A 27594-nucleotide genomic window follows, 5' to 3' on the forward strand; every position below is an offset into this window, starting at 1 on the left:
TTTGTGTATTTGTGGCTCAAGAGCGACATGGACTACTCTTGCAAATGTTGAACCAGCATTTTTCAAACCGAAAGGCATCCGTATGAAACAGTATGTGCCACATGGAGTGATGAATGCGGTTTTCTCCTCATCTTCTTCTGCCATGAAGATCTGATGGTATCCTGAGTATGCGTCAAGAAATGAAAGCAAATCACATCCGGCCGTGGAGTCAACAATCTGGTCAATGCGCGGCAAAGGAAATGGGTCTTTGGGACAAGCTTTGTTAACATCGGTAAAGTCGATAAAAAATCTCCATTTCCCGTTCGCCTTGCGCATGACTACAGGATTGGCCAACCACATAGGATGGAGCACTCCTCTGACAAGGCCTGCTGCTTCCAACTTCTTGATTTCTTCTGCAATGAATTCTTGGCGCTCCACTGCTTGCTTCCTGACTTTCTGCTTGACGGGCCGCGCATGAGGACAAACGACAAGATGGTGCTCAATTACTTTCCTGGGAACACCGGGGATGTCAGACGGTTGCCACGCAAACACGTCGACATTCGCCCGCAGGAAAGCAATGAGCGCGCTTTCCTATTTAGGGTCGAGAGTGGCGCTGATGGTGAAGGTACCACCAGTGCCGTCCTCCTTGGCGGACACCTTCTTGGTTTCTGGCGGAGCTGCCATTGTCTTCTTACACTTGCCGGTGGAGCTCGATGGTGCATCCTCGACGGCAGCGCAGCACTCCGAAGAGGTGTGCTTGCCGGAGTGGGCATCAGAACTCTTGCCAGACTTGGTCTTCTTCCCCCCGGGAGCTTCAACGGCAAGTGGCTTGTGGTCTGTTGCGGCTGCCGCTTCCCGGTAGATCTTGTCGGCGCAGATAAGAGCATCCTTCTTGTCGCCAGGGACAGAGATGACGCTCATCGGGCCTGGCATCTTTAGTATGTTGTATGCGTAGTGAGAGGCTGCCATGAACTTGGCGAGTGCTGGACGGCCGAGTATCCCATTATAAGGCAATGGAAAATCGGCAACGTCAAAAGTGACCCTCTCAGTCCTGAAGTTCATCTCGCTGCCAAATGTTACTGGCAACGTGACCTTCCCCTTCGGCTTGCTCCTTCCCGGGTTGATTCCTTGGAATGTGCCGGTCTCTTCAAGCTCGTTGTCAGGGATCTGGAGTTTCTGGAGTACAGCGGAGGAGATCAGGTTCAAGCTGGCCCCGCCTTCAACTAGCATCTTAGTGACCTTGAGGTTGTGGATAGTTGGTGAAACCAACATCGGCAAGCACCCGACCGCAGTTGTGCGATCAGGGTGGTCCTCAATATCAAAGATGATAGGCGTGCTGGACCATTTCAGAAGCTTGCGTGACTCGACAGGCGGTTCTGCCGCATTGACTTCCTGCACCCACTACTTGAGTTGGCGGTGCGAAGTATGCAGAGAAGCACCGCCGTCAACGCACAAGACCTCTGTGGCTTTTTGGAACTCCTGCTCACTGGTCTCGACATCATCCATGTCTTCGTCGTCGTCGTCGTCTTCATCCTTGTCGCGGCCGCGGGGAGGTCTGTCTCCTTGCCGCTGCTTGGCCTTGCCGCGGCGTCCTCCCCGGCCGGCGCGCTTCTTGCCGGATTCTCCAACGCCTCCTTGGGCCCTCTCCTTGTCGCGTCGCTCGTACTCAGCCTTTTGCTGCTGGACAAGCTGTTCGACCTTCTTGCAGCTCTGGAGGTCATGGCCCTTGGTGCGGTGAATCTTGCAGTACTGCTTGTCGGTGTCGTCCTGCTTGTCGGCGACCGCCACAGCCTGGCAGTTGGTGCATGCGGCAATCTCCTTGCCGGAGCTACCAACTTTGGCTTTATTGGCGCCACCTTCGTTGCCGGACTGCTCAACGACTAGCACATCTTTGCCTTTCTTCTTCCTGTTGTTCTGCCGCCGGTTTTTCTTTGCCGGGGCAGCATCTTCGTTGTCAGATCCTCCTGCTCATGTATTTTCTCCGGGGAGTTTCCTCCCTTCCTCAGCACGTGCACACTTGTCAGCCAGGGCATACAGCTCACTGACGTCTCTGATCTTGCACATCGCCATCTCCTCCCGCATCCTACGGTTGCGCACGTTCTGATGGAACGCGCTGATGACCGCGGTAGGGTGGACATCTGGGATGTTGTGCTGTACACGGCTGAATCTCTGAATGTACTTGCGCAGGGGCTCTCCTTCCTTCTGGGCGAGCAGATGAAGGTCACTCTCTTGGCCATGAGTTTTGTGGCCGCCTGTAAAGGCGCCGACAAACTGATGGCATAGGTCTGCCCAGGAGGATATGGAGTTGTCCGGCAAGTGCATGAGCCAGGATCTGACGTTGGGCTTGAGCACCAGCGGGAAGTAGTTGGCAAGGATCTTGTCGTCCCGCCCCCCGGCAGCCTGCACCGCGATGGTGTAGATGCTGAGGAACTCCGACGGATGCGACTTGCCGTCATACTTCTCTGGTACGTCTGGCTTGAAATTCTTCGTGCTGGGCCACTGGACTTGTCGCAGCTCACGAGTAAACGCAGGGCAACCTACCGCGTACGGCAAGTCGCCTGGTTCCCCTGGCGCATGCATGTCGACAGAGGGCCCAGCGCGCTGGTCTGATTGACGTCGCGCTTCTCTTCGGCGCTCGATGCGAGTACGAGCGTCTTCTTGCTGTCGTTCGTGAAGAACTTGGCACTGATCGCGACGAGCTCGTGGATCTGATGACGCGGTGGAGTCGCTGTCGAGGTGGATCCGGCGAGTCGGCGATCTTGGCCTTCGGGGCGGGGAGTGCACAGTGGTTGCACCCCCACCGGTCTTGTTGCCACCGGCTCGTGCCTGGCTGACTTGTCGCAGCTGCGACGTGCTCGGCTGCCATTGAGTGTCGCCGTTGGCGAAGCCGATGAGACTCTGAATGGTGGCCCTCCAGTCGTCGATCTTGTCTGCCATTGGAGGGTAGTCCAGGAGCAGTTGAGCTCGCGCCAAAGCTTCTGCTGGAGTGGCGGGTGGCGGTGGCGAACGGTGCGAGGAGTGGGATATGCTCGGACTTCTAACTATGTTAGAAGGCGCAGTATCCCATCCAGGCGACCGTGCCTCGCTTGTGCCAGCATGTTGGCGTGCATGTTGGTCTTGAGCACTCCGAGATCCACCAGCTCGATCTTGGTCCAGCAAACGCATGGTACTGTGAGTGCCATGACGCTGCCGGTCCCGCACCTCCTGAGATGGGCGCGGTGCATGTACGGACGCTGAGGTCTTGGAGTGCGCCCGGTCATTGTGGGAGCCGGCTACGCCGCCGATGGGCAGCGCAACCTTGTCCTTGGACCTGGCAGCACCATGAGCTCCCTCGTCGACGCCCGTTCTTCCGTCGGCGTCTGCCCCATCAGCCATTTGCTCCGGCGGTGGTGGGTTCGGCACGGACAGAGCAGCCGCCTCCGAAGCCTTCTTCTTCGGTAGCATGTCGATGAAGATGATGAAGATCTAGCTCGTGTGAACGCTGGATCTGGTTCACACAACCTCAACGCTCCCCTACCTGGCGCGCCAAAGATGCCGGGGTTATGATCCACGAGCACCTATGGGACCGGCGGACCGAGTCCCTTTCGGTTCGGCAGGGGCGGAGGTCGCACGAAGAGCGGATCGAGGCGAAGCACACGAGCAGTTTACCCAGGTTCGGGCCGCACGGATGCGTAAAACCCTACTCCTGCTTTGTGGTTTGTATTGAGTTCTTGCTCGGGAGCGCGGAGTGTTACAGTACACTCCAGCAGCTAACGAGACCGAGCGTGAGTGTTCTCTTTCTCCTAATCAGCTAACCCCTTCTACGTTGCACATGGGCCTCCTTTTATATGCTCAAGGGGTCACCGACAGGTGGCAACGTAGACAAGGGTAAAAATGGGAAGGTGCTGCGGTAGGTACAGCTACCTGCTATAGTGTATCATACCTAACCCTGACGGCAGGGGACAAGGGCATTAAATGCCCGTCTGCGTTGTCTAAATAGTGCAAAAGGGACCATCAGGGACGCCACCGCTCACCACGATGGCGATCTTGTCAGCGCCGCTTGCCACCGCGCACCCCTGGCTGCACAGCCCCCTGCCACGTACGCCTGGAAGGGTCCCAGAGCGACACGTTGGTGGATGTGCTGGAGCGCAGGCACAGAGCGGTAGCTTGCCGCGGCAAGCGCCTTGCCGCGGTCGTTGTCTTGTCGCGTCCGGGAGCTTGTCGCTCACCGGGCCTTGCCGGGACGCGTGGCGCGCCGCGGCAAGTTCCTTGAGGTGCCTTGGTTGGCCTTCCCGGCAAGCTCCTCTTGCCGGGGTCTTGAGATGCCTTTGTTGGCCTTCCCGGCAAGCTCCTCTTGCCGGGGTCTTGAGATGCCTTTGTTGGCCTTCCCGGCAAGCTCCTCTTGCCGAGGTCTTGTCTCCTTGGCTTGGATACTTTGTTCTTGAATGGCTCCAAAGGAACCACGGAGGACCTTGGCGGTCACCCGGCAAGCCTTGCCGCGGGATGCTGCGACTGCCCGTGCACAAGTCTGGGATACTAAGGTACCCCTACTCTAGTACACCGACAGGCGCCGTTGCCGGGGAGTCTATGCAAAAGTCAATATACCAAGTACCCATCACAATCCTTATCTCCCGCATTACATTATTTGCCATTTGCCTCTCGTTTTCCTCTCCCCCACTTCACCCTTGCCGTTTTATTCGCCCTCTCTCTCTATCCTCCCTCGCTTTCTCTATTTGCCTCTTTTTGCCCGCTTGCTTTTTGTTTCCTTGTGTGTTGGATTGCTTGCTTGTCACGATGGCTCTAGATAACACTAAATTGTGTGACTTTACCAATACCAACAACAATGATTTTATTAGCACTCCGATTGCTCCTCTTACCGATGCTGAATCTTGTGAAATTAATGCCGCTTTGCTGAATCTTGTCATGAAAGATCCGTTTTCCGGCCTTCCTAGTGAAGATGCCGCTACCCATCTAAATAGCTTCGTTGATTTGTGTGATATGCAAAAGAAGAAAGATGTGGATAACGATATTGTTAAATTGAAGCTATTTCCTTTTTCGCTTAGAGATCGTGCTAAAGCTTGGTTTTCGTCTTTGCCTAAAAATAGTATTGATTCTTGGAATAAGTGCAAAGATGCTTTTATCTCTAAGTATTTTCCTCCCGCTAAGATCATCTCCCTTAGAAACGATATTATGAATTTTAAGCAACTTGATCATGAACATGTTGCACAAGCTTGGGAGAGGATGAAATTAATGATACGTAATTGCCCTACTCATGGTTTGAATTTGTGGATGATTATACAAAAATTTTATGCCGGATTGAATTTTGCTTCTAGAAATCTTTTAGATTTGGCCGCGGGAGGCACTTTTATGGAAATCACTTTAGGAGAAGCTACTAAACTCCTAGATAATATTATGGTTAATTATTCTCAATGGCATACTGAAAGATCTACTAATAAAAAGGTGCATGCAATAGAAGAAATTAATGTTTTGAGTGAAAAGATGGATGAACTTATGAAATTATTTGCTAGTAAAAGTGTTTATTCTAATCCTAATGATATTCCCTTGTCTACTTTGATTGAGAATAATAATGAATCTATGGATGTGAATTTTGTTGGTAGGAACAATTTTGGTAACAACGCGTATAGAGGAAATTTCAATCCTAGGCCTTATCCTAGTAATCCCTCTAATAACTATGGTAATTCCTACAACAATTCTTATGGAAATTATAATAAAATGCCATCTGATTTTGAATCTAATATTAAAGAATTTATTACTTCGCAAAAGAATTACAATGCTTTGATTGAAGAAAAATTGCTTAAGATTGATGAGTTGGCTAGGAACATTGATAGAATTTCTCTTGATGTTGATTCTTTGAAATTTAGATCTATTCCACCTAAGCATGATATCAATGAGTCTCTCAAAGCCATGAGAATTTCCATTGATGAGTGCAAAGAAAGAACCACTAGGATGCGTGCTAAGAAAGATGCCTTTATAAGAGCGTGTTCTTCTAGTTCCTATGAAAATAAAGATGAAGATCTAAAAGTTATTGATGTGTCCCCTATTAAATCTTTGTTTTGCAATATGAATCTTAATAATGATGGGACTAAATATGATCCACCTTTACCTAGAAGGTGTTCCAAGAATTCAGAGTTTTTAGATCTTGATGCTAAATTTGATTAAAGTGGGATTGAAGAAATTAAAACCCTAGATGTTGATAAACCCACTATTTTGGATTTCAAGGAATTTAATTATGAAAATTGCTCTTTGATTGATTGTATTTCCTTGTTGCAATCCATGCTAAATTCTCATTACGCTTATAGTCAAAATTAAGCGTTTACTAAACATATCGTTGATGCCTTGATGCAATCTTATGAAGAAAAACTTGAGCTAGAAGTTTCTATCCCTATAAAACTTTATGATGAGTGGGAACCAACTATTAAAATTAAGATTAAAGATCATGAGTTCTATGCTTTATGTGATTTGGGTGCTAGTGTTTCCACGATTCCAAAGACTTTGTGTGATTTGTTAGGTTTCCGTGATTTTGATGATTGCTCTCTAAACTTGCACCTTGCGGACTCCACTATTAAAAAACCTATGGGAAGAATTAATGATGTTCTTATTGTTGCAAATAGGAATTACGTACCTGTAGATTTTATTGTTCTTGACATAGATTGCAATCCTTCATGTCCTATTATTTTTGGTAGACCTTTCCTTAGAACGATTGGTGCAATTATTGATATGAAGGAAGGAAATATTAGATTCCAATTTCCGTTAAGGAAAGGCATGGAACACTTTCCTAGAAACAAAATTAAATTACCTTATGAATCTATTATGAGAGCCACTTATGGATTGCCTACCAAAGATGGCAATACCTAGATCTATCCTTGCTTTTTATGCCTAGCTAGGGGCGTTAAACGATAGCGCTTGTTGGGAGGCAACCCAATTTTATTTTTATTCCTTGTTTTTTGCTCCTGTTTAGTAATCAATAATTTACCTAGCCTCTGTTTTGGTTGTGTTTTTTGTGTTTAATTAGTGTCTGTGCCAAGTAGAACCGTTGGGAAGACTTGGGGAAAGTCTTGATATCTTGCTGTAAAAAACAGAAACTTTAGCGCTCACGAGAACTGCTGCCATTTTTATTTGGAAAGTGATATTTAGTTAATTATTTTTGAAGATGATCAATATATAAATTCCTCACGTCCATCAATTTATTATAGAATTTTTGGGGTTCCAGATCTTGCGCTAGCTACATATTACTACAGACTGTTCTGTTTTTGACAGATTCAGTTTTTGTGTGTTGTTTGCTTATTTTGATGAATCTATGGCTAGTAAAATAGTTTATAAACCATAGAGAAGTTGGAATACAGTAGGTTTAACACCACTATAAATAAATAATGAGTTCATTACAGTACCTTGAAGTGGTCATTTGTTTTCTTGCGCTAACAGAGCTCACGAGATTTTCTACTTTAAGTTTTGTGTTGTGAAGTTTTCAAGTTTTGGGTAAAGATTTGATGGATTATGGAACAAGGAGTGGCAAGAGCCTAATCTTGGGGATGCCCATGGCACCCCCAAGATAATCTAAGGACACCTAAAAGCCAAAGCTTGGGGATGCCCTAGAAGGTATCCCCTCTTTTCGTCTACTTCTATCGGTAACTTTACTTGGACTTATATTTTTATTCACCACATGATATGTGTTTTGCTTGGAGCGTCTTGTATGATTTGAGTCTTTGCTTTTTAGTTTACCACAATCATCCTTGCTGTACACACCTTTTTAGAGAGCCATACATGATTTAGAATTTGTTAGAATACTCTATGTGCTTCACTTATATCTTTTGAGTAATATAGTTTTGCTCTAGTACTTCACTTATATCTTTTAGAGCACGGTGGTGGATTTGTTTATAGAAACTATTGATCTCTCATGCTTCACTTAGATTATTTTGAGAGTCTTAAATAGCATGGTAATTTTCTTAAATAATCCTAATATGCTAGGTGTTCAAGATTAGTAAAAAAATTCTTATGAGTGTTTTGAATACTAAGAGAAGTTTGATGCTTGATGATTGTTTTGAGATATGGAGGTAATAATATCAAAGTCGTGCTAGTTGAGTAGTTGTGAATTTGAGAAATGCTTGTGTTGAAGTTTGCAAGTCTCGTAGCATGCACGTATGGTAAATATTATGTAACAAATTTGAAACATGAGGTGTTATTTGATTGTCCTCCTTATGAGTGGCGGTCGGGGACGAGCGATGGTCTTTTCCTACCAATCTATCCCCCTAGGAGCATGCGCGTAGTGCTTGGTTTTTGATGACTTATAGATTTTCGCAACAAGTATGTGAGTTCTTTATGACTAATGTTGAGTCCATGGATTATACGCACTCTCACCCTTCCATCATTGCTAGCCTCTTCGGTACCGTGCATTGCCCTTTCTCACATTGAGAGTTGGTGCAAACTTCGCCGGTGCATCCAAACCCCGTGATATGATACACTCTTTCACACATAAACCTCCTTATATCTTCCTCAAAACAGCCACCATACCTACCTATTACGGCATTTCCATAGCCATTCCAAGATATATTGCCATGCAACTTTCCACCATTCCGTTTATCATAACACATTCATCATTGTCATATTGCTTAGCATGATCATGTAGTTGACATAGTATTTGTGGCAAAGCCACCATTCATAATTCTTTCATACATGTCACTCTTGGTTCATTGCATATCCCGGTACACCGCCGGAGGCATTCATATAGAGTCATCTTTGTTCTAGCATCGAGTTGTAATCATTGAGTTGTAAATAAATAGAAGTGTGATGATCATCATTTTCTAGAGCATTGTCCCAAGTGAGGAAATAAAAAAAGGGAGAAAGGCCATAAAAAAAGAGAAAGGCCCAAATGAAAAAAAGAGAGAAAAAGAGAGAAGGGACAATGTTACTATCCTTTGCCACACTTGTGCTTCAAAGTAGCACCATAATCTTCATGATAGAGAGTCTTTTGTTTTGTCACTTTCATATACTAGTGGGAAATTTTCATTATAGAACTTGGCTTGTATATTCCAACAATGGGCCTCCTCAAGTGCCCTAGGTCTTCGTGAGCAAGCAAGTTGGATGCACACCCACTTAGTTTCTTTTGTTGAGCTTTCATACATTTTATAGCTCTAGTGCATCTGTTGCATGGCAATCCCTACTCCTTGCATTAACATCAATCGATGGGCATCTCCATAGCTCATTGATTAGCCTCGTTGATGTGAGACTTTCTCCTTTTTTGTCTTCTCCACATAACCCCCTCATTATATTCTATTCCACCCATAGTGCTATATCCATGGCTCACGCTCATATATTGCCTGAAAGTTTATAGGTTTGAGATTACTAAAGTATGAAACAATTGCTTGGCTTGTCATCGGGGTTGTGCATGATGAGAGCATTCTTGTGTGACGAAAATGGAGCATGACTGAACTATATGATTTTGTAGGGATGAACTTTCTTTGGCCATGTTATTTTGAGAAGACATAATTGCTTAGTTAGTATGCTTGAAGTATTATTATTTTTATGTCAATACGAACTTTTATCTTGAATCTTTCGGATCTGAATATGCATACCACAATTAAGAAGAATTACATTAAAATTATGCCAAGTAGCACTCCGCATAAAAAATTCTGTTTTTATCATTTACCTACTCGAGGACGAGCAGGAATTAAACTTGGGGATGCTTGATACGTCTCCAATGTATCTACAATTTTTGATTGCTCCATGCTATATTATCTACTGTTTTGGACATTATTGGGCTTTATTATCCACTTTTATATTATTTTTGGGACTAACCTATTAACCGGAGGCCCAGCCCAGAATTGTTGTTGTTTTGCCTATTTTAGGGTTTCGAAGAAAAGGAATATCAAAAGGAGTCCAAACGGAATGAAACCTTCGGGAACGTGATTTTCTCACCGAGCATGATCCAGGAGACTTGGACCCTACGTTAAGAAACAAAGGAGGAGGCCACGAGGTAGGGGCGCGCCTAGCCCCCCCCCCCCCCAGGCGCGCCCTCCACCCTCGTGGGCCCCCTGTTGCTCCACCAACGTACTCCTTCCTCCTATATATACCTACGTACCCCCAAATGATCAGATACAGAGCCAAAACTCTAATTCCACCGCCGCAACTTTCTGTATCCACGAGATCCCATCTTGGGGCCTGTTCCGGAGCTCCGCCGGAGGGGGTATCCAACACGGAGGGCTTCTACATCAACACCATAGCCCCTCCGATGAAGTGTGAGTAGTTCACCTCAAACCTACGGGTCCATAGTTATTAGCTAGATGGCTTCTTCTCTCTTTTTGGATCTCAATACAATGTTCTCCCCCTCTCTTGTGGAGATCTATTTGATGTAATCTTCTTTTTGCGGTGTGTTTGTTGAGACCGATGAATTGTGGGTTTATGATCAAGTCTATCTATGAACAATATTTGAATCTTCTTTGAATTCTTTTATGTATGATTGGTTATCTTTGCAAGTCTCTTCGAATTATCAGTTTGGTTTGGCCTACTAGATTGATCTTTCTTGCAATGGGAGAAGTGCTTAGCTTTGGGTTCAATCTTGCGGTGTCCTTTCCCAGTGACAGTAGGGGCAGCAAGGCACGTATTGTATTGTTGCCATCGAGGATAACAAGATGGGGTTTTCATCATATTGCATGAGTTTATCCCTCTACATCATGTCATCTTGCTTAAGGCATTACTCTGTTTTCATGAACTTAATACTCTAGATGCATGCTGGATAGCGGCCGATGAGTGGAGTAATAGTAGTAGATGCAGGCAGGAGTCGGTCTACTTGTCTTGGACGTGATGCCTATATACATGATCATACCTAGATATTCTCATAACTATGCTCAATTCTGTCAATTGCTCAACAGTAATTCGTTCACCCATCGTAAAATACTTATGCTCTTGAGAGAAGCCACTAGTGAAACCTATGGCCCCCGGGTCTATCTTCATCATATTAATCTTCCAATACTTAGTTATTTCCTTTACTTTTATTTTACTTTGCATCTTTATCATAAAAATACCAAAAATATTATCTTATCATATCTATCAGATCTCACTCTCGTAAGTGACCGTGAAGGGATTGACAACCCCTTATCGCGTTGGTTTCTAGGAGTTATTTGCTTTGTGCAGGTATGAGGGACTCACGTGTAGCCTCCTACTGGATTGATACCTTGGTTCTCAAAAACTGAGGGAAATACTTATGCTACTTTGTTGCATCATCCATTCCTCTTCGGGGAAATCCAACGCAGTGCTCAAGATGTAGCATCGACGCGAGCTCGAGACGCAGGCCATTCCGCCGTCTCCCCCCACTCGTTGAAGCTGGAGGCAAGCATGGGGCACACCTTGTCCATGGCCTCTCGGTTGAGCACCAGCGACCTACCAACGGCGGGCTCAACGGCCGGGGGCGGAGCGGTGAAGGATAGAGGTCTCTTCCCCTTATCTGCTTGCTTTGGTGCCATGGCGATGGAGTGGGCAGAGCTCAGGTCAGATTGGAAAGGGGAGCAGAGTCCGGGGGAAGCAGAGGAATTGGAGAAGAATGGCGCAGGCGATGGAAGAATAACCGTGTAGACCGCGGTGGCCATCTAGCCAGGCGGGTATCAAGGCAGCATGGGGAAGCGGAGACGCCCACATACAATCAACCGCCACGCGTCAACCAAGGTCGCAGGCTATTGGGGCCCGCGGCGCTCTGCGCTTGGCCTTTGGCTTCGCCTCGAAGCCAAGCCCGAGCGCGCCTTGGGCCCGGGGGCTACTGTCGGCGTTCTGGGAACGGGGGTCCCCAGACTTGCCTGCCTGCGGCCCACGGCGTGGCTCTGCGAGCGGGCCCGTACGTCCCATCTTAACCAGCAAGCACTCAAGACCCTCGCAGGGGCCAAGCCTCACGAGGCGGACGACACAAGACCTCCTCAGGAGCGGCCTCACCAGGCTGGCTCGCGAGGGGCGGAGAGTTCAAGGCCAGGCAAACCTCGCGATGTTCTAGTGACGTGAGCCATGAAGACCAAAGACAGGCGGGCGCCAGGTGGGCGCCGACGCGCACAGTGTCCTTGTTTCCTCTTCGGTGCTAAGGAAGCAGGCACAAACGCGGAGTACCGAGGCATCAAGCAAAGGTTTCCATATCGGTGCAACAAGACCAAGACCAGAAGGACGGCAAGACGGAGGTCACTGTGGAGCCCAAGATGGCGTCACCACCAGAGCCTTTGGCAGGCGAAGACTGCTTTTGTCAGGATAGCTTGTACTAGTTGTCCCCCTTCAAATTGGCCGTTGTGGGATCCCTTCCCGCTCAATATTTGGGAAGAGGACCAAGGCCACTATAAATAGGACTAGCCACCACCATAGCTAGGGGCGACCTCATCTTAGACTAGAACTAGTTCATCCTCACAACCACATCCACCAAGCACAAGAACACCTCTCCTCAGAAGGTTGTTCTTTCCCTTGTACTATTCATCCTCGGCCCAAGAGGCAATCCACCACACCACATTGGAGTAGGACATTACACCACAACGGTGGCCCGAACGAGTATAAATCTTGTGTCCTTTGTGTTGCGAGTTCGTCAAGTTGGTTCGTAAGATCTTAGCTGAGTTAGGACGTGGATCGGTAGGGGGGAGATCTTCGCGCGCACCCCAGTGTTCGAACCTTGAGGGTTTTGCCAGAACCCGTGATCCGACACTGCTGGAGGGGGAATCGATCACGGAGGGCTTCTACATCAACAACATAGCCTCTCCGATGAAGCGTGAGTAGTTTACCACAGACCTTCAGGTCCATAGTTATTAGCTAGATGGCTTCTTCTCTCTTTTTGATCTTCAATACAGAGTTCTCCTCGATGTTCTTGGAGATCTATTCAATGTAATACTCTTTTGTGGTGTGTTTGCCGAGATCCGATGAATTGTGGATTTATGAACTTGATTATCTATAAATATTATTTGGTTCTTCTCTGAATTCTTATATGCATGATTTGATATCTTTGCAAGTCTCTTCGAATTATCGATTTAGTTTGGCCTACTAGATTGATCTTTCTTGCAATGGGAGAAGTGCTTAGCTTTGGGTTCAATCTTGCGGTGTCCTTTCCCAATGACAGTAGGGGCAGCAAGGCATGTATTGTATTGTTGCCTTCGAGGATAAAAAGATGGGGCTTATATCATATTGTTTGAGTTTATCCCTCTACATCATGTCATCTTGCTTAAAGCGTTACTCTGTTCTTATGAACTTAATACTTTAGATGCATGCTGGATAGTGGTCGATGTGTGAAGTAATAGTAGTAGATGCAGAATCGTTTCGATCTACTTGACACAGACGTGATGCCTATATTCATGATCATTGCCTTAGATATCTTCATAACTATGCGTTTTTCTATCAATTGCTCGGCAGTAATTTGTTCACCCACCATAAGACATGCTATCTTGAAAGAAGCCACTAGTGAAACCTATGGCCCCCGGGTCTCTTATTATATTGCATCTCTTTTATTTACATCACATCTCGTTTACTATTTGCAATTTTTACTTTCCAATCTATACAACAAAAATACCAAAAATATTTACTTTACTATCTTTATCAGATCTCACTTTTGCGAGTGACAGTGAAGGAATTGACAACCCCTTATCACGTTGGTTGTGAGGTTCTTAATTGTTTGTGCAGGTATTAGCTGACTTGTGCGTTGTCTCTTACTGGATTGATACCTTGGTTCTCAAAAACTGAGGGAAATACTTACGCTACTTTGCTACATCACCCTTTCCTCTTTAATGGAAAACCAACGCATGCTCAAGAGGTAGCAGTGTCAACGCCGTGTGCCAAAATGAAGTAAAAGACGATGGATCGTACGGCCATGAGTGGTTGTACGTTCCCTCGTACCAAGGCAAGAAAATATCCAATTTATTTATTTCTTCAAGCCGAGGTGGTTTATATTTTAACCATCCGTTTACACTTTAATGCATATTATTCACCCTTGAAGCATCCCAAACAATAAACTTTGTAGTTCTTCATATTTTATTTTATTTCTTTTTCCCGGTCGGGTATACGAACTATGTTCGTGTACCGATCCGTCTATTCCTTTTATCTTGTGTGTTTATTTTTGCAGAGGTTTGGACCTAGTGTGGTGACATGTAGGGTATGCTGCCAATCGTGTGAAAAACCTCACAAGCCATTCGGTCGCTTCGATTCGACAAAATCTTCAACTACAAGTGCCCAGTTCCATCGGACAACATCATAAACGTTTGATGAAGCGTAGGTTCATGCCCATTAAAGGAGAGGTTATTTGCACCTCAATGGTAATAAATTTTTATTAACCTTGCTTACATGTAAGCTTGGGGAGGTAGCCACTTTCCATACTCTTCTTTAATAAACGCACTTTCTCTTTTCATAATTTTCTTGAGACTAGTTCTTGCAAAGTTCCAAGCTTGGGGAAGTTATTTTTGCTTGTGTAGAATCTTGTGCAATGATCCATCTGATAAATACTATGCAATCATGTGTCTCATTGTTTGATATGCCTACTTAAGTATGATTGCTCTGTATTTGTTTAAGGGAATCACTTGCTCAAGTTAGGCCCCATATTCCCAAGTTAATATTTTTTTTGCACTTTGTTAAACTTTTTGCTTAGCTTGGAAACAATCTTGTGATCTTGTGAAAGACATTGTCACAATCTCTACTTTTACAAGAAGAAAAGAAATGATGATGATGGTTGAATAAAAAGTTTGACACTTCTTAGAACTGTTCTAAAAAAAGTTATGGAGTAGCTCAACCCCATGGTGTTTGATACAATAGACTCGGTGGTCCTTGCTTTGGGCGTTGTTTATATGGAATCAATATTTCATAGTATTCAAGATTATGCCAATATATGTGTTGCCACATAGCGCTTTAGCTTCTTGCTGGTTACATGGCCTTGTTGCTATACGTTGCTTTATACTTTGTAATGTGACTCCGTCACCTCTCTTGATGTTATGCTGAGAACTCCGCTGGCCAATGAACGACCCACCATAGTTTTAGCTTGGATTTCGACTATGAGTTTGTTAACGTTCGCAATGGCAATACTACAACGGATATTATTCGGCTTTCTCTGGAGTGAGTGTGTATTGCATCATGTATGGGTGGTTTTTGAGGTTGTACTTCTCCATGAGAAACTTCCACGCTTCTTCAAACTCATCTATGGTCAGCATGGGATTCACAACCTTGTGGAGCTCTGCCTGGAAGTCGCTCTTCTTACTATACAACTAACCTAGGGACTCCTTTGCCTTCTTTAGGACGTGCCACTTTGCACCAACGATGTGTCGTGTCTAGCATGACAAATTTTTATTGCTACTTCCATTGCACGGTTTTGGTCTGCACTTGAAGGAATGGAATTTAATTTTTGTCCCAATCAGAAGGAATTATCTCTCTCAAAGTGTTTTAAATGATTAGCATGTTCTCAGAATAACTAACCTGTAAGAATTGTCTGGGGTGCGCCCCAGCTCATCATCCTAATGAATTCTAAGAAAACCCACTCGAATGCCTAGACTTTCTCATCCCAAACTAGCACGCAAGTATTATGCTCTGAAAATGATTGTTCACTCCAACAAATAGACCAAACAGCATGTCATACAGGTTGGTATGTACATTGTATCAAAGGTGACAACATCTACAAAGAAGTGTACTGGAGTCTACTGTTCCCATTAGCCCACATCAAATTGTTGATCCTCCCCTCTTTGTCAACTTGAACCTGATATGTGAATGATTGATCTTTTGAACCAAGTTCCTGAAACACCTCCATTGTTTTTCTAACATCATATTCGGCTTGTTCACGGCTAATTTTACCGCATATATTCCACAAGGCTCTTTGTGAGAGGCACGTTCTCCATCCTCCCGAAGAAACTCCCAATAATGTTGTACACCTTGGCAAGGTTCAGTTGTTCTACCGTAGCTATTTCACCAAATACCCGCCGTATACATCAATATGCTTGTGTGAAGGCCAGTGTATTGTCTGCCCAAAAGTGGGAGACAGTGAATGGTTGTGCTCCTCCCTATGCTCGGCTATGTACCACCCGTTGTCTTTCGAACACAAAAGTCTTATGAGAGCAGGGCATTCGCCACGACAGGATCTTGTGTTCTCCACTATATGCTTCCCCTGTCGAAAAATCAAACAGGCCAAAATTCAGTCACCACCCATGAGCACACTTAGCTAGTAGTACGTGCTGGAAATTATTCTAGAATTTGAACATAACGCACACCCACAGAATATCTATTGCATGCATCTTGTCCTCTCACGTTAAGCCTGCTCTTTCTGTACCTGATGCCAAAACCCTTTCTCCCACGAATACATATTGTAAAAATCATAAGCTTCCCCAGTGCGTCAAAGCTCATTCCTAATTTTGGCACAATGACATTGTCAACAGGATTTTCGGCAAACCCGGGATTGATTTCTCCATTGCTGAAATCCTATTCGGGGCATGGCGCTCAGCCTGGTTCGGCAGCCCCAATCCTGACTCTTCATTTGCACCAAACTGGCAATGCACACTATGGTGTGTCATCATCTACTTTCTGAATGAGACAATGCAAACTGACTTGAACAAAAGAAAATTCAATGTTTAACTTTTAAGATCTGTTCCCAGCAAAATCAATTAACATAGTCTATGTGGACACACGTCGCCTGTACGTCAAATCATCGATAGTGCTGAAACAGTTTATTACAGGAAAATCACTGAATGCCAGCAGCAGTCACTTTTGAGACTGAATTTTGCAGCACTTTAACCAGCAGAAAATATCAGTACCAGCAAAAAGATCTTTACCTACGCGTCCATCCTGGACTCTTGGGGTCGATCTGCTCTATGGATTTGCTCTGAGGCTTGGGGTCGATGTGCTCTATGGATTTGCTCTGAGGCTTGGGGTCGATCTCGACCAGGGGCTGCGCCGTCACTTCCGTCTCACAGATCTGGCCGCGAAGCTGCGCCATCACTGGGTACCAGAGGGGCTCCATGGGTTTGTCACTGTTGTTCACCTCCTACAGCAAAACACTACTGCAATCGCTCCCGCCCCACGCCCCCAGTGTAGAATTGATTAGATCTTCATACTGAATAACCGAACATGCAACATATAACAGATTTTCTCACCTGTTAATCGGTTGCATCAAGAAGTCCATCTTCTCCGGCAGCCGCACTCGCCTCCTCCGGATCACCGACCTCAAGAGAAGAAAGATCTAGTCTCGTAAGGTAGGAGACAGTTGCTTGCATCTACCCATCCCTGCATTTACTCGATCACTGTCGATACTAACAATTCTGAACCATGGATCGGGACGGCACCGACGTCCCGAGCCATGGCTCTCCTCCGATCAGTCGACGGCGGCCCAACGTCCGTCAGAGCTATTGCCCACCAGTCAGGTCTGCACCTCTACGTATATCTCAATTTCCAAATTCCTGGTCGACCACGGGCCTGTTGCGAGCATTCAATGCACCGAATCACAGCGCAGTACCGAACGGGACAGATAACGAACTCCTGTGCACTCGAGTTCACATACTCCGCGTCCAATCTCCACAGGCTCTCTTCTTCAATAGTCTGCAGCAATTTCTATAGGTGTTGTATCACACTGTTATGTACATAGCAGGATGCGCCAGACTATTATGTTCTGCGACCTCACGCAAGTATGCAAGCGCTGGTAAAGCCTATTGCGCTACCACAGCTTCCAAAATAGGTACAATGGAAACAAGTGCACACATCCTGTCCACAGGCAACCACAAAATATAAGCAGCACGACGCAAAATAGAACACAACACGTCGGCCTAATCCAAAATGTAAAATCATCACTTAACCAACAAGCATCACAAGAGTACAATTAAAACAAAGCTAATGCATTAAAAGAAGGGAGCAAACCTTGATGAACAGAACAAAGAAAAGGCAGACTCGACAGATGGATTCCAGGCGAAAAATTACAAAACTGTACCAGCACAACCAGATATCAAGATTCCTAGGATGAACATGTAAACTGAAATACCAAAAGGAATCATATCCCATTCCAAGACGACTGTATATATACATATAAAAAATTACGGACAAATGTGTAAATTAAAAGACCAAACAAACAATCTGAACCATGAATAAATAAACCACATCACTAATATGACCCAACATGCAAATGGCAATCATAAATTCTTAATACATATTTTTGGGCCATACCAACACAAGACACCAAGACGAGGAGGGAAAATAATTTCAAGGCACATTGCTAATATAACCCAACATGCAAAATAACCATCAATAACACTCTGTAGACATAATTTGAAGCCATAACAACACAGCTGGATATCATGATGCATCTAGACAAATTCACAGGCAATGTATTTTTTTTTCGGCCACATAGATCATCAATACCGGATCAGACAAGAGAGACTCAAGCAGAAGTGAAATATACATATATGTAAGCACCAGCAGTACAGAAATTCAGAGGATGAAATAGGAGAGATGATTCTTGTGATGGAATTACAATGTGACATAATGATTATTAACATACCTACATAATGATTAATGGAGTTACTCCTGTTTCAGCTTGCTCAAGAAGAAGGTCGCAAATGGCATCATACATTGCCTGAAAGACATTAATCAAGCACATCTCAGATGATAACCCAAATATCGTTCTTTTGTTAAAGAAGATGCATAAACAAAGGGATTGCCCTTACCGAAATTCAACATAGTAAGCTTGGTGCAGATTACTGTATCATGAATAAGATATTTAAGACCAGAACACAAAAGAGTTGCTGTTACATGCATATGCAAAAAACTAAGCTCTAAAATTTATACAGAGATGCTATTCTCTTGCTAAGCTCTTAATTTTTTTTCTCCGGGAACAGAGATGCTATTCTCTTGCTAAGCTCTTAAATTTATACACAGTTTTGATAGAAACATGTGATACTTCCCTTGCTTATTGCTGATACTGCAACTGCAGTTTATATGAGTCTACTTTTGTGCTTCCATACACCTGTTATGAAGCATCCATCCTGACAAAAAATACAAAGTATGACATAGGACTCTTCTACCAATTATAGAACTTGTTCCATTCTAAACCAAGCATCAATCAAATAGTCATGTCAAATTTGAACCAAAACACATATCAAACATCATACATAGAGGGAGAGAGGTCAGAGGGGAGGGGAAGTAGGCCTGGGAGCAGGTCAGCTAATCAAGGTAGATCATGAGCGCCAAAATCCTACATGAGGCAGCCTGGTGCAGAACAAACTATCAGGAAATTCGTGGATGCCATACAACTTAGAAATGATGCCTGAAATGGAAAGGTTGGACAGGGCATCAAGAATCATCTAAAGCACTTTTAAATCTAAAACAATGGAACATAGACAGCAGGGAGATGAGAATGTGTTCTTAAATTCATGAACCAGGAACACTAATTGGGCTTTCACACGATGCCTACACTTGAAAACCCGATGATTATTTTCTGCAGAAGAATCACACAATGGAATGGTATCAATGCATCATATGGGGAAATTGCAAATCATGGGATGGAAGTGGAGAAACCAAGCATATACCTTGGCATTGACAAACTCGGTTATCCCAAAAGTTTGTAAGCATGGATCTCTTCTATCTGAACCAAAACCCAATCAAGAACACAAGAGTTAATTCATAAGCAAATCCAGAGAGAGAGAGAGAGAGAGAGAGAACTGGAACAGGGGCTCCAAGAGAAGGAAGCAAGCGAGGGGAGGAGGCGGCTGCGCCATTTGCTCTGCTCGTTTCTCGGCATTTACGCGGTTGCCGGGGTTCTGGTCCAAGCTGGAGAGGAGCAGCCGCCATTTGAGGCGCCCTGGCTTCCCTTCATCTTGTTCAGCAGCCTGTGCTGGACAAGAGGAGATAAAGCCCCACTGTTCCGCACCTGCTGCTCCTTGTGCCCCACGCTGACCTCTCCTCCACCCCGCGATGCGTGCACCACCTAGAACTCGGGCTTCACTGCTTCATCCCTCCGCCGCTAGCCTAATGACCGTCCGTACTCCTCCACCCCCGCCATGAAGACCCTGTCGCCCTGGTCTCCCACGGAGACGACATGTGTCCGATCCGGGCAAGGGGGCGAGCAATGGGGAAGCGAGGAAAACGAGGTACAAGAGGAGCCAGGATAGGAGGTGGGGATGGACGGCGGCGGACGAGGGGTGGGGGAGGAGGGACGGATGTGGTGACTATGATTGGAGGCTAGAGTTCATATGGGGTTTGCATGCAACAGCGGAGATGACCACGACGAGCCGCATGACGCACGGCGTATGAGGACAGGTTCGCTCGCACCCACGAATGGCTCACCCAGACAATAGGGAGGAAGAACGAGCCCACCAGTCATGGATAGTGAAAATTAACCGCGCGGTGAAAACTGGCAGAACAAATCTGGCGGCCAAGACAAACCAGTTGACCAAAAGCAGCTCCATCGAACGGCAAACAAAGCTTCAATCTGGGGGAGCACTGGGAGGCCGAGTTGGCCAGCCTCATTATAGGTTAGAATGTTGATGACATGATCATGAATGGCGACGACCCTGAGTATATTGCCTTTGTGAAGGCACGTCTTAGTGAGCAGTTTATTATGTCTGATCTTGGCCCTCTTTGCTACTTTCTTGGGATAGAGGTCTCTTCTACCTCCGATGGATATATTTTTCTGATTGTGGTCAGACTCTTCTTCTGGATATATTTTTCTGATCGTGGTCCGACTCTTCTTCTTTTCTATACATTGACGACATGATCATCAATGGCGACAACCCTGAGTATATTGCCTTTGTGAAGGCACGTCTTAGTGAGCAGTTTTTTTGTCTGATCTTGGATCTCTTCCCTACTTTCTTGGGATAGGGTCTCTTCTACCTACGATGGCTTTTTTATTTCCCAAGAAAAATATATCCAGAATCTTCTTGCTCGTGCTGCTCTTACTGATGAGTGCACTGTTGAGACTACCATGGAGCTCAATGTTCCCCTTTGTGCTACTAATGGTGACCCTTGTCTAATCCAACGCGTTATCATCGTCTTGTTTATCTAGATGTTACTCGTCCAGATATCTCCTATCCCGTCCGTATTTTGAGTCAGTTTGTCTCTACGCCCACATTGATTCACTATAGTCACCTCCTTCGTGTTCTCTGATATCTCCGTGGCACGATTTCTCACCATATGTTCTTTCCCTGCTCCAGTTCATTACAACTTCAAGCCTATTAAAATGCTACGTGGGCTAGTGATCCCTGGGATCGTCGTTCACTTTTTGCTTACTGTGTTTTTCTTGTGGTTCTCACTGCCTCGAAGACAAAGAAGACTACAGTTCCACGTTTGAGTGCAGAGGCTGAGTCATGAGCTTTGCCTCTTTTGACGACAGTGGTGACTTGGTTACGGTGGTTACTTCAGAAGTTTGGTGTTTCTGTCACTACACCTACTCTGCTCTTGTCTGACAATACAGGTGCTCATAACGTTGCGCGTGACCCTATGAAGAATGACCTCACCAAGCATATTGGTGTTGATGCTTTTTTTGTGCGTGCTGGTGTGCAGGATTCACATTATTGCTCCTCAATATGTGCTTTCCGAGTTACAGTTGGCGGATTTCTTTAGGAAGGTCCAAACTAGAGCACAACACAACTTCTATCTCTATCTCTCCAAGCTCAGTGCTATTGACCCACCATGAGTTTGAGGGAGGGGGAGTTAAGAGTTATATATTTAGCCGTGTACCCTTTTGTATTTTCCCTGTTCTATAAAGGTTTTTTTGCATATAATGGCATATGGCCACCTAGAAATACAAGTTGCATATTTCCTAACAGGTATCTCCCTCCTGGTTAATGGCCAAAGACTTCTTAGCACTTCGTCTTTTCATGTTCCTCGACATACCATGCAGCTCATTTCTGGTGGTCAAAAACAGCCTCTTGCAGAAATGTAGGGAAAGGCTGCGTACTATAGACCCAAAGCGGTCGGACCCTTCCCTGGACCCTGCGCAAGCGAGAGCTACGTGCACCGGGCTACCCCTTAAATTGTTGACTCTGGTTGTCAGGTAATTCTCGACTTTGACTCATGCTATGTTTCAGACCGTCACACTGGCGCTCTCCTTGGTGCTAACCCCCGATGTCGTAACTCCCAGGACCTCTGGGAGCTTCACTGGTTTCACTTTCCCTCCGTTGCCTCCACCGCCAGTCTCCCCACCTCGGTTGCCTTGTCTACCAGCTCTTTTCAGCAGTGGGATCATCTCCTGGGTCACTTGTGTTACTCTCATCTCTCATCCTTAGTTCGGCGTGGTCTTCTTGAAACGTGTGAGGCCTTAATGCACCGACTTGAACCTTTACTCTCTGTGTTCGTCTCATGCACCCCCTTGGTGATTGTCGATCGTATGTGGTCCTTTCCCTGATGCAGATCGCTTTGCTTTCCTCCAAGAGCTATCAGTTCCGCTCCTCACAACCTGGTCCTTGGGTCGTCACTGGTGACTTCAACTTGATCTAGCGGGCCAGGGGGGTAAGAATAACGCTGACCTAGAAAAAAGATAGATGGGCAGATTTTACCGTTTCCTTGATGACCTTGGGCTTCGTGAGATCAACCTCATCGGGCGGCGCTACTGGTGACTTCAACTTGATCTAGCGGGCCAGGGGGGTAAGAATAACGCTGACCTAGAAAAAAGATAGATGGGCAGATTTTACCGTTTCCTTGATGACCTTGGGCTTCGTGAGATCAACCTCATCGGGCGGCGCTACAGTTGAAGCAACGAGCAACAGTCACCAATGTTGTTGCAGCCAGACCACTTGTTTTGTTTGACGAATTGGGGATAATGACGTCCTAGTTCTTTTTCTGCACAGAATCCTCCATGGCATTAGATTCAGCCTGTACACCACGCTTTGACGCCTAGGGCTCACCAGTCCCACTTCAAGAATCTTTGGCCGAATTTTGATGGCTTCCGACAGGTGGTTGCCGATGCCTAGCATGTGTCGTCGCACCTTCGCCCACTCTAGCGTTTGGGTGTCCTGCTGAAGCATACGGACAACACATTGCAGCCGTGGAGCGACCGGCATATTGGCAGCATCAAGCTACAACAACTCATGGCCTAGAAAATCATTTTCCAGCTAAACGCGGTGCAGGAGTCTTGACAGCTGTCCCAAAAGGAGCTTAATGTGCGTAAAGAGTTGAAGCTTGAGTTGTTTGGTTTGGCCTCCCTCAATTGCATCATCGCCCGCCAGCCCTCCGTGTCCACTAGCTAGCCGAGGGAGACGCAAACACGTGCTACTTCTACATCCATGTGTGCCATTGCCACTGCACAAATCACATGGTTGCCATTACCCGTGACAGTATTGTCGCCTTGACCCATGAGGATAAGGAGTAGACGCTGGCAGACTACTTGTCCATCATGGGTTGCGCCATCCCTGGTAGAGTTGTTTTACCAACTCCCTTTGCAGATCATTAAAGATGAGCTTGTCATAGTCGTCCAGCAGCTCTATTTGCTTATACCGGGTTGCCTCGTCGAGCCCAACAATGCCCACATCGTCTTGTTGCCAGGGAAGAAAAACTCAAACAATGTCACGCACTTCCACCTGATCCGTTTGCCGCATAATACCTTTGGCAGGCTTTTCTCCAAGCTGCTTGCTCTCCATGCCGTGCCTCGGCTCCCGGAACTGATCAAGGAAAACTAGAGCTCCTTCATGCTCACCACTAAGGGCTTGCACGCTAGACGCATCGCAACCATCATGCTCAAGGTTGACACTGCGAAGGCATTCAATTCAGTCTCATGGCCCTTCCTCCTATGGTCTCACAGCACGCAGGCACTGGCAGCAAATTCATCGAGTTGGTCGGAATGATTCTGCCATAGACACCCTCAACATGGTGCCCGGAAGGCATATTCATCACCGTCATGGCCTGTGGCAAGGTGACCCCCTTTTGTCTTTGTTGTTTCTTCTTTGTGCTGGAAGTGCTTAAAGCCTTGTTGGTCCATGCGAAGAGCGTTGTCATGTTAGAGCCATCGTGCTGGCATGGCGTCAAGCACCTCATGGCAGTGTATAATGCCGGCATGGTCATCGTCCTATCTTCGACATGCGGCAACCTATCTTGGTGGCACGAAGCTTATGCACCAACTTTTACAAGTGTTTGCACCAATCTGTTGCAGCATTGCCGAGATTTAAGTGATTATGCTAAGCTTAGAGTGTGTTTTCCTAGCGCTCCCATGCATCTACCTCAGCCTCCCCTTGTCGTGCAAGATTCACACGGTCCACCTGTAGCCTCTTCTAGACAAAGTTCTCAACTGCATCCCCACTTGGATTGAGAATCTACTAAACATGGGAGGTTGGCTCATGCTTGTCAAATTAGTGCTTCTCTCCATCCTAGTTTATCAAGCCATTGCCATGCAACTACCTCCGTGGTTACTTGCCGCGATCGAGAATTACATTCGCATTTTCCTTTAGAGTGGGACCAACATGATCAGTGACAGGCAATGCATGGTGGCCTGGAGCAAGGTGTGCTCCATGTGGAACTCAGCGACTTCGGGATCCTTAGGTATATCTCTCATTTGCTGGGTGGATTCCTTTGAGCAAGGCACACTTCCTTAGTTCTCTTGTCCTGGTGCTCATGCTCAGAATGGTGTTGCTGAGCGCAACCAGCGTCACCTTCTTCAGGCGGTTCTTGCGTTGATGATCGTCGCCTCTCTTCCACCTCACTTTTGGGTTGAGGTAGTTTCTACTTCTATCTATCTCATCAACATTAATCCTTCCTCTGCTCTACAGGCAGACATTCTTCTCGAGTGTCTTTTTGGTCATTCTCCTGACTACTCAACATTTCATTTGTTTGGTTGCATTTGCTACATTCTTCTCCCCCCCCCCCTCGTGAATGCACCAAACTAACTACCCAGTCCGTTGAACGTGTCTTCTTAGGTTACATTGATGAGCAAGGGCTATCAGTGTTGGGATCCTATCAACCGTCGGATGCACATTTCTCGGGACGTAACTTTTGATGAGTCTCGTCCTTTATGTCCACGTCCATCCTCTCCTTTGACCTTCCCCATTGAGGATATTTATTTCCTCACTTTTTCCAATACACCTATCACTCAAGAGTTGCCCTCGTCCGCTCATCCTACCATGTCTTCCCATACTACCATTGTAGACCCCACGCCATCATCACCTGCGGCTTCCCCACCTCGTTTATTACCTGAGGCTTCCCCATTGATTTCCCCTCATCTTCTTACTATACTGGTTCGTCCGGGTGTTGTGAATTCTTCTAATGAGCGATCTCCCTCGACTACTGTCTTCTTATGTTGGCAACGCACCGCCTCCAGCTTAGCCTACTTATGGCTTCCGAGCTCGCCAGCTTCCGCCTATTGACCGCTATGGTTATTCTAGCACCGCTCTTCTCGAGACGACTTATTGTGGCGTTGTTGCTCATCCCGAATGGCAGCATGTGATGGCATCGGAGATTGATGCTCTTGCTCCTCGTGCTCGTCTCATCACTTGTAAGTGGGTCTACAAGGTTAATACTCATGATTCTCTTGAGCATTACAAAGCTCGTCTAGTGATGGGAACATGGTCATCACTACGATGAGAAATTTGCTCCTATGGCCCACATGACCACTCTTCGCACACTTTTCGTTGTGGCTTCTGTTCACCGTTGGTCTGTCTCTCAGGTTGGTGTCAAGAATGCCTTTCTTAGTGTTGAGTTGCATGAGGAGGTCTATGTGGCCACATGTTGGGTATTCTCTTTCTGATGACATGGTTTGTCGTCTTCATCGCTCTCTTATGGCCTTAAGCAAACCCCTCGTGTCTGGTCTGAGCGTTTCCTCTCTATAGTGATTGCGGCCGGTTTTTTAGCGAGTGCTCATGATCGTGCACTTTTTGTCTACCTTTCAACTCGTGGGAAAACTCTTCTACTATATGCCGATCATCACCGACGATGATTCTAAGTACATTGCCTTTGTGAAGGCTCGTCATAGTGAGTTTCTTATGTCTGATCTTGGTCATCTTTGCTACTTTCTTGAGACTGAGGTTTCTACTACCTTTAATGGCTTCTTTATTTCCCAAGAGAAGTATATCAGCATCTTCTTGCTCGCGCTGCCCTTACTGATGAGCACACTATTAAGACTCCTATGAAGCTCGACGTTCACCTTTGTATTCACCTCCGCTCCCTACCAGTCCGACTGAGCATCAGTTGCCAGGTTGTGGGTTGCTATGTGCACTGCCTCGATGCCACATCTTTTGTTCCCCTGTTGGGCATAGTGAGTTTCTTATGTCTGATCTTGATCCTCTTCGCTACTTTCTTGAGATTGAGGTTTCTTCTACCTTTAATGGCTTCTTTATTTCCCAAGAGTAGTATATCCGGCATCTTCTTGCTCGCGCTGTTCTTACTGATGAGCACACTATTAAGACTCCTATGAAGCTCGACGTTCACCTTTGTATCCATCTCCGCTCCCTACCAGTCCGGCTGAGCATCTGTTGCCTGGTTGTGGGTTGCTATGTGCACTGCCTCGATGCCACATCTTGTGTTCCCCTGTTGGGCAACCCCCTCACCGCACACTCGGGCGCCACCATCGACGAGCGGGAGCACAAGCAATCGTCCTGTCAACCTTGTTCAGTCTGATGTCTGGGGTCCATCTCCCTTTGGCTTGGAAGGAGGTCATCGCTATATTATCTTTATAGATGATTTCTGTTAACACACATGGATATATACTTTATTTCTTCCAGGCTTGGGCCCATGGGCGTGCAGCCCGTGCGACGGAACAGGCCCCCAATTTCCAGGGGCCCTGAAATTCCTAGCACAAGGCAGCCCATAGCAAGCAGCAACCAGCAAGTCTGCTACTCGGAACCCAGCATGGGCCTGTAAGCCGCCCACTAGCGCTAGCACGTCCAGCCGTCTAGGCCGCAGAGTCTCGCATGGAACCTAGGCGTCGAGCGATCAAGGCATCGAGCCATCGAGGAAACTAGGTCGAGTGGACGAGTCCTCCCTGGCGCCGCTTCCTGCCCTCATCTCTTGTCTGTTCGTCTCTCCTCTTTTTCCAGTATGACGCTAGTCTCTTAGCTATCCTCCATCGGTCCATCCCCATCCAATTCAGCACGTGACGCTTCTATCAGCTGTCGGCCATCGATCTGTGAGTTCTACAGATCGCATTCCATCTAGCAATTTTAATTTATGCCAATAGCTTGTTAGTTTTGTTATTTTCATCTTTTCTATACATGTCTCAAGGTCCAAGTCATGTCTTCTCAGAATAGAAAACATGAATCATGTTACCAAAAGCGTTTGAGAAAACAAAAAACAGAGAAGTTACAGAAAGGAGCTATGGATAACTTTGTTGCAAAAGAACCACATGTGTCCTCTAATAATCAATCACAGGATCAAGGCCTCACAGTTGAAAATAATGTTGACCCTGATAGAGATGAACAAGCAGAGAAAGAAACTAATGATGAGGTTGATGAAGAGGTAACACAAACACTGATATGGATAATAATGGTGATGACATCGGGACAACTAGTATTGATGTTAACTCAAATACTTCACCTGTTGCGGATGTCGGTTGTTCATTTCATGTTGATATATTTGATCCAAGAAACTGGGGTTCTCTTAATCCTAAGCAGATTGAAAGGGCCCTAAAAGAGACTCACAATTTCAAAAAGGTCCTAAGGATAGATATTCTAGAAGGTTTTTTGCACTATTCTATACTAGAATTCTGTCAAAAGGGGAGCATTGCGATAGAGATTG

General features: G+C 46.0%; 1 long non-coding RNA gene across 13 annotated transcripts in view; it reads right to left on the reverse strand.

The window, feature by feature from the left end:
- Positions 1–15483: 15483 nt before the first annotated feature.
- The window catches only part of LOC119284105, a 29472-nt gene continuing 17361 nt past the window's right edge, over positions 15484–27594 (reverse strand). For 2 of the 13 annotated variants that reach the window (XR_005139085.1, XR_005139073.1), the window contains 5 exons: positions 19467–19522; positions 18440–19375; positions 17046–17649; positions 16725–16952; positions 15484–16063 (listed from right to left, as the gene is read on the reverse strand). This is a non-coding gene — a long non-coding RNA (uncharacterized LOC119284105). Of the gene's footprint in view, positions 16064–16724; positions 16953–17045; positions 17650–17802; positions 17867–18439; positions 19376–19466; positions 19523–27594 lie in introns of all 13 variants that reach the window. The other 11 variants (XR_005139082.1, XR_005139084.1, XR_005139080.1 and 8 more) reach the window with 11 other exon arrangements.

This window comes from Triticum dicoccoides, chromosome 1A (assembly GCF_002162155.2).
Source record: "Triticum dicoccoides isolate Atlit2015 ecotype Zavitan chromosome 1A, WEW_v2.0, whole genome shotgun sequence".
Classification (NCBI taxonomy): Eukaryota; Viridiplantae; Streptophyta; class Magnoliopsida; order Poales; family Poaceae; genus Triticum; species Triticum dicoccoides.